This window comes from Haemaphysalis longicornis, unplaced genomic scaffold (assembly GCF_048455015.1).
Source record: "Haemaphysalis longicornis isolate Haplotype H1 unplaced genomic scaffold, Haemaphysalis longicornis Haplotype H1 scaffold_14, whole genome shotgun sequence".
Lineage (NCBI taxonomy): Eukaryota > Metazoa > Arthropoda > Arachnida > Ixodida > Ixodidae > Haemaphysalis > Haemaphysalis longicornis.
Window position 1 is genome coordinate 9,334,080 of NW_027526245.1, and position 7,316 is coordinate 9,341,395.

The 7,316-nt window shown below is 49.4% G+C and overlaps 1 pseudogene; it reads right to left on the reverse strand.

Moving 5' to 3' along the window:
- Positions 1–632: 632 nt before the first annotated feature.
- LOC144165363 (uncharacterized) lies at positions 633–7,110 on the reverse strand (annotated as a pseudogene).
- Between the last annotated feature and the right edge of the window lie 206 nt (positions 7,111–7,316).

Sequence of the window (7,316 nt, forward strand, 5' to 3'; positions counted from 1 at the left end):
CCACCGTTTATTTCGCAGCGGTTTAAGTAGCTACTGTGACGCTACTGGCAAGTGGTTCCATACAGGCGCCAGGCATGGTGGATCGGCGCGTCATGCAGGAGTGCACTTTCAGCGGCACGGGAAACATTTCAGCACATCCCCCCTTTTTCACAATAGAAGAGGTTTTCTTTTTTTCTATGCGCCTGGCATTTAGAACCCCAACTTATAAACAAAATCAAGAACCTTAGTGATGAGGGACAACGAAAAAAATCTCATTCATCAGTACCGTAGCGAGCTGGTCGCCTAACTACTCTATCAGACCTAGTCACAGTCACTGAAGCTGAAGTTATGTACGTTCAAATCCCAGCTTCTGAATCTGGAGGCACTGACGCTGAAGAGGATGCGGTGGGTGGCTCCCTTTCACTGGAAACCAATTCGGCTGACTCGCTTTCAGTTGGAAACGTGTAGCTGCCTTCACGCTTACCCTGTTGTGGCAAGCGGTGCAGCATTCGTCCGTTACGTCGAAGCGTAACCCCTTCCTCGGTTCGTATTACATAGGAACGTGGAGTGGCGGCTGTCACTAGCACCTTTCTTCTAGTTTTAATGTCCGTTACCCACACACACACTCACCTGGTGCTAGTTTATCCAATTCCCTAGCTCTGTGGCGTTTGTTGTAGTACTGTCTCGGGCCGCAAGAGCAAGCAGGGGGGGTTGCACTGGATCACGCAGTTGCACTGGATCCCGGTGACATTAGAACTCTTGTCCGAGGTCGCCGGCCCGTGAGGATTTCCGTTGGGCTAGAACCGAGGACACATGGGGTTGCCCTGTAGGCAAGCAGAGCCAGGTATGAGTCCTTGGATTTGAGTATCCGGCGCCTAATTGTTTGCATCATTCGTTCTACTTCCCCATTCGCCCGACGGTACCTAGGGCTTGAAGTGACGGGACAAAAGCCATAATCATCGGCAAACTTCTCAAACTCTGTACAAGAAAACTCCGGTCCGTTATCCGTCACCACGGTGTCTGCAATGCCATAGCGTGCAAAAATACTTTCTAGCCTTTCTATTACCGCACCGCTTTTTGTTGAGTGAAGCAGGGCTACTTCCGGATACCCTGACAGGTAGTCGACCACGACAAGTTAATGACAGTTGTCAATGAAAACAAGTCGACCCCAACTCGTTCCCACGCGAAACGTGGCGCTAATGATGAGATCAAAGGCTCGAAGCTCGGAATGACGAAGCGCGCATATGTACCACATTCTTTTATTTCCGTGCCAATTGTTCGCCGTGGCCAGGCCACCACACTAATTCCTTCGCCAATGCTCTTGTCTTTTAGATGCCCTGATACCCATCATTTAGCTTTGCTAGTACTTCTTGTCTTAGGCTTTGAGGTACTACCAATCTAGACCCCTTTAGGAATATTCCCTTGAATGCGGCAATTACTTCCCGTTCCTGCCAGTATTAAACCAGATAGGAAGGAAGTTTTTATTGTTTTCGGCCAGTCTTGGCGACACAACCTCAGAACGTCTTGACCAACAACGTCAGTCTTTTCAGCATTACGTGTTCTGTTAACAAAATTATTGCCAGTTTGAAGCCCTTGAACACAACATTTAACAAACGACGACACATCCGAGACGGTTAGTTCACCGGCGAGTTTATCTGTTTCCATCGGCGCTCGCGAAAGAGCGTCCGCCGTTATCAAGCTTTTGCCGGGAACATACACAATTTGGAGCTGATATCGCATCAGCCTCATTCTGAAGCGCTGCACCCTTCAGAACACATCGATAGGCATTTTACCGAGCACCGAAACGAGAGGTTTGTGGTCTGTTTCCAACGTAACATCGATACCTCATATGAATTCGTCGAATATTTCGGCAGCTCATGTAAATGGTAGTGCCTCCTTTTCGACTTGCGCATAGCGCGGCTCGGTTTTGGTCAATGACCTTGAAGCGAACGCTATCCGGCGGCGCTCGCCATTACATTGTATTTGAAAAAGGATGGCAGATAACAAACGAAAAGGCCAGCGCCGAAAGGATCCTGGGAAGTTGCGGATGGTACATGGCCATACATTTTGCCGAGCAGATAAAAGCTTTCGAGCTTGTGAAAGCAGTGTTCTCAGCTGGACCCCGAACCCAATCAGCCTGTTTCTGAAAAACCGCCCGTAGCGGGGCAGTGGTTTGCGCAAAGTTGGGCAAAAAACGTCATAGATGATTGGCCACGCCCTAACACTGCGCAAAAAAGGGGCGGCCTCAGTAGCATCCACCGTGGTCCCAGCGCAATTCGCGCCAACAGCGCCAAATCCTCACCTAGGGGTACGTGGCGTCTGAAAAACGTTGCATTTATCGTCATGGCAACGAGAGGAGAGGGGGGACTGGAGGTTGGTGACGTTGCAGAAGCTGCTGACGTCATTTTTTCCGCATCAGCCGGGGCCCGGTCCGGGCCGCCGGCCGCAGCAACCGACGATCGCACAACTTTCGCGCCGGCGGTAGCTCGTGGGCCGCTCGGCAATGGCACCAGGCGCGAAAGTTGTACGAGTGGCGGCGATGCCTCGGAATGGCTGCCGCCCGTCGTTTGGTGTGTGTGTGCAGTAACGCGTTTAATAAGTGAACGAAGAAAACATATAGGTACTAGTGCGCATTCTGGTGTCGAATTGTTGTCTTTGTGGCGATATTAATTGGAGCGTTACACAAACATTCGTTTCGGTTTTCTTTTATTCGAAATTTATATGAGGACATCTTTGATTCCAAGACATGAAGAAACATGCAGCACACTCATATATTGCACATACATGTTATGAACAAATATTGGACTATAAGCAAAATTATGACCCGCAAATTTAGGCATACGACATTGCACAAAAGGAAAAAAACGTGCGAGATGCACATTTAGGTACACAAAACCTTATTAAACAAGCAGAACATCGAAAGTTTTAGTCACTATACAGATTTTTTTCGCGCACACCTCGGCGGGAGAACAAAAGAACTTCGCAGGACCGTCCACTTAATGTACACTTATTTCTTGGGCTCGCCTCGAGACAGGAATATTCTTTGACATTCAAGAAATTCGTTTCAGTTCAGACACACAGTAATCAGGAACCTATAAATTAAAAGAAACCCCGCACAGTTATGCTTCAAGGCCTGCATTTTTGGCGAGTTAACGCAAACTCTGAAAGATAGCGGTAACCCGGCCATTAACCTGCATACACTGCCGAGAAATTATGTTCACACCAACAAAATGCAGCGAGAAAAAACTGTTGCAACATAATAACAGCACTATTGACTACTCACTGCTGGATTATATCTGCGTACAAAAATAATGCGCAGCCACGTCGTATAGCAAAGAACACAATCGCAACACAAATCGAACGCATCGACTTGTATTTTAATGGCCCGTGAACAGTCCCATTACCGGGGGCGGCAGAGGGGAGGGTGAAGACGAGCAGAAAAAAAGCATCCCTGTATTGTGAGCCTAATGTACCGTGCTCATACACTTGCAGATATCGGCTAGGTTTCACAAGCTACTCTCTAGCTCATGTCTAGGCCGCGCCTATTATCTCATCCTGTCCGATACGGCATGACGATTCTAAGTTAGAACTAAGGAACAGCAAGCCCACTTGCGATAAGATGGCAAGGCGCGGGCGCGCACGTTAGATGGAAGAGCAAAGCCGCTAATGCTACTTTGTTTTGTTTTTGTTTTTGTTTTTAATGAGCAAAACGCTTGCAATGGTGGCCACAGACAACGCATGTATTTCGCCTTGGCCTTCCACTGATCCCTGTGCGAATCGAGTGGCACCGGGGTATTACGCCAGATTTTTCCGAGCACTGAAGCAACGCTTGGCAGCAGTTATGCCGCAAATATCCGTGTTTGGAGCAAAATGGCACAAGAAGAATTGGTCAGGGCACACCACCCCCCACGCCAACAATCGCCGTGGTAATAGGTACGCAGTCAATGACAAGAAGCGCGTACAGTTAGGCTTGCCTTCTTTGTGAGTAGGTGCAGCGTGATGACTTTGGAAGGGTTGAGGAGATTCACCAGAGGAAACGTCTAATGAAGTCTCAAACCTTCCTCGACTTGGGGCCCCAACCAAGACTCAAACCCACCCATGAAACAACAATAAAAATACATTGATAAGAATGCTGAATCGACGTTCAGGCAGTTACTAAGGCAATCATAACACGGCAATGCCGCCTCAAATACACCTTTCGAGCAAGAGTATGTGCGCGGAACGCGCGTTTATTTCTAAACAAACTTTAGTACCTGCAAGGCTGGTATATATTTTCAAATTATTTTCCATTCCAAGACGACTGACATGTCCTAATAACTTCCCGTTACATGCCCGAAGTTTTTTTAAAAACAGAAGAGTGCCATCGGTCGGATTTTTTTGGAAATTACCATAACACGTACAGGGGGGATTAAAAGAAATGCGAACAACGGAGTGCACAGCCTCCGACGCATGCCGCACCATCTGGCTGCACCGTCAGTAAACTGCGCGCATGCGTAGTTGTTTCGGAGCGTTTGAGAGTGTGGCCTACATTTATGGGGAATACTTGATCAAGAAGCGACGCCGGTCATTTATTTTGAGGGGCCTTTTCCCGCTGTGTCGCCACTGTGCAGGATGATCGGTGAATGGCATGTGCTATCTGCAACAGCTTGCTGCGGGCTTGGCTAGCGAATGTAGTAGATAACAGTATGCCCAGTGGCGAAAGATCATAAAAAGATGCCTCAAAATAAATGACCCGCGTCTCTTCTTGATCAAGTGTTTCCCCAAACAGTAGGCCACAGTCTCAAACGCTCCGAAAGAACTACGCATGCGCGCAGTTTACTGACAGTGCAGCCAGGCGGTGCGGCATGCTTCGGAGGCTGTGTGCTCCGTTGTTCGTATTTCTTTTAATCCCCCCTGTACAAAGCTAATTTGCTTACCTGTCATCTTTGGCGAAGACGAGAAACCTGGCCGGACTGTTTGGCCTGGTGTTGCTGCACCATAGAGCTGCGCAGGAATGGTGACGCTCCTGCCTCCGTGGCCCCATATTTAGAATACATTCGAATGTATTTTATAACGCAGCGAAACTTTCAGCCCGTGGAGGCACGCCGCACGCCAGCTCGCTTACGCGCACACCGAACTTGTCTGCCGCGGGCGCCGAGAGAAAGAAAAAAAATATTGGCGCCGGTGAGCTGTTGCGCATGCGTGGGGAGGCGCGAAGCATGCACGGTGTGGAAAGAAAGAAACGCTGAGGGAAGGGAACAGCCACGCCGCAGCACCCTACCGATAGCCTTGCCACAATTTCGGAAACCGAAACTAGCCAGAGTCGCCGACCAGTGGCGCAACTGTGAAATATCCGGGTTGCCTTCGGCTCTTTAATGTCCCTGAGTTTAGCCAGATCCGGCTGTAGGCCTTCCTCACTTACAAATTACCCCAAAAGGCTGATGCTTAATGCCCCAAATGCAATTTTGCCTTGTTTAGCGTTACGTTATAATGGGTCAACCTAGTTAAGCCATTCCATAGCCTAGAGTCATGTTATTTTTTGCTGTCGCCAAATATGAGGATATCATCCATCAGGTTAACGACGCCAGGAAGGCCCGCCAGGATTTTTGACTGTCTCCTCTGAAAATACTCTGGGGCTGAAGTAATTCCAAACGCCAACCGAGTGAAACTACCGCCCAAACGGCGTAAGCCACGTGGTCAGTAGTTCTGAGGCCTTGCTAAGTCTGACCTGCAGGAAGCCGGAATTTGCGTCTAGTTTGGAAAACCACTTGTCACCGGCAAGCGAGCCTAGTGCTTGGTCTACACTGAGCTAGGTATACCTTTCTCGTAAGACAAACTTGTTCAACTGCGTAAGGTCTACACAGATCCTTACGTCTCTCGAGGGCTTTTGAACGGGAACAATGGAGGCACACCATTCGTTTGGCTCTTCTACTGGCCGAATAACGCCCATTCGTTCCATCTTATCAAGCTCCCGCTTTACCGGTTTCTGAAGCGGTATGAGAATCCTGCGTGGTGCGCTTATTGAAAATGGGACTGGGTCCGGTTTGAGCCTGATTGTATTTTTCATGGGCATAGTGCCTAAGTTGTCAAAAACCTGAGGGCACAAAACCTGGAAGTCAGAGCTTTACTGAGCGACAGAGTCAGTGAACTTAATAACTCCAAATCTTCGAGAGATGGCAAACCCAGCAGTACATGGCGCAAAGGACTGACGACATAACATGTTTGGCGAGAAGTTTGTCCCTTCCAAAATATGTCTACCTGAAACTTGCCCTGAACATTTAGTCGGTCACCACTTGCGACTGTCAAAATTTTGTTAGCGTTTTCTAACCTCGTGGGAAGTCCAGGAAACGATGCTGGAATTACGTAAACCTCTGCCCCTGAGTCAACCTTTGCAAAATCCCGCACTGCATTAACCAATACGTGAACGTAACGTGCCTTGGCACCAGGCGGTTCGACCTCGCCTAGTGAAATTTCCCCAGTGTCCTTTTGTACGGATGACACTCGTACCTTTCGCTGGTAGCCTGGAGAATTCTTTTTGAGGCACACCTTGCCAAATAGCCCTTTACGCCACAGTTGAAGCACTTATGTGTCCTGACTGGGCATTCTGTCCTTGGGTGCGAGTGGCCGCCGCAGAAGATGCACTGTCCATCGGAACGAGCTTGAGTCGGCCGGGGTTCCTCTCTGCGGTGTGGTTCCTACAGCGGGCCACTGCTTCGGTGTAGAAGTCGTCACAAGGCTTGCACGGAGTGTTGTGGCGAACCTCGTTGAAGTTGCGAAGCTCTGCTTGTTCCTGCTTAACTGTCTCTTTCCGTCGGGCCTTCGCCAGAGCTTTCGCGAGAGACAACTTCGGATCCATTTAGAGCGACTCAGAAGGTTGTTCGCCCCGCAGGCTCACGACGAACCGATCTCTAATGAGGCACTGCTTGAATTCTCCGAAGTCGAATTTTCCCGCCAAGACCTGTAGAGCCGCCACAAACTGGTCAATAGACTCGCCTGGCTTCTGGTGCCGCTTGTAAAAGCAAGCGCTCTCGTAAACGACGTTGGTCTACTTGATGACGTGCTCGTCGAACATTTTTCGACCACCTAAGTCCTCTTGGAGTCTTGTACACAAAGATTGAAGGTAGAAATAATGTCCCTTGTTGGCCGCCCCATGGTGTAGAGCAGAGTGTGTACTGGCGCCTCCTCTGGGCGCTTATTCAGGCCCGACGCATATCGATAGTCGTCGAAGTGGTGTATCCATGCCGGCCACTCCGAGGTAGTGTCAAAGTCCAGCGGGGGAAGCTGCTGAAGGCCAGGCGGGGGTGGTGGTAGTGCAATACCCATTGCAGTCACTTTTTGTGCTGACGTCTCTATGGCTC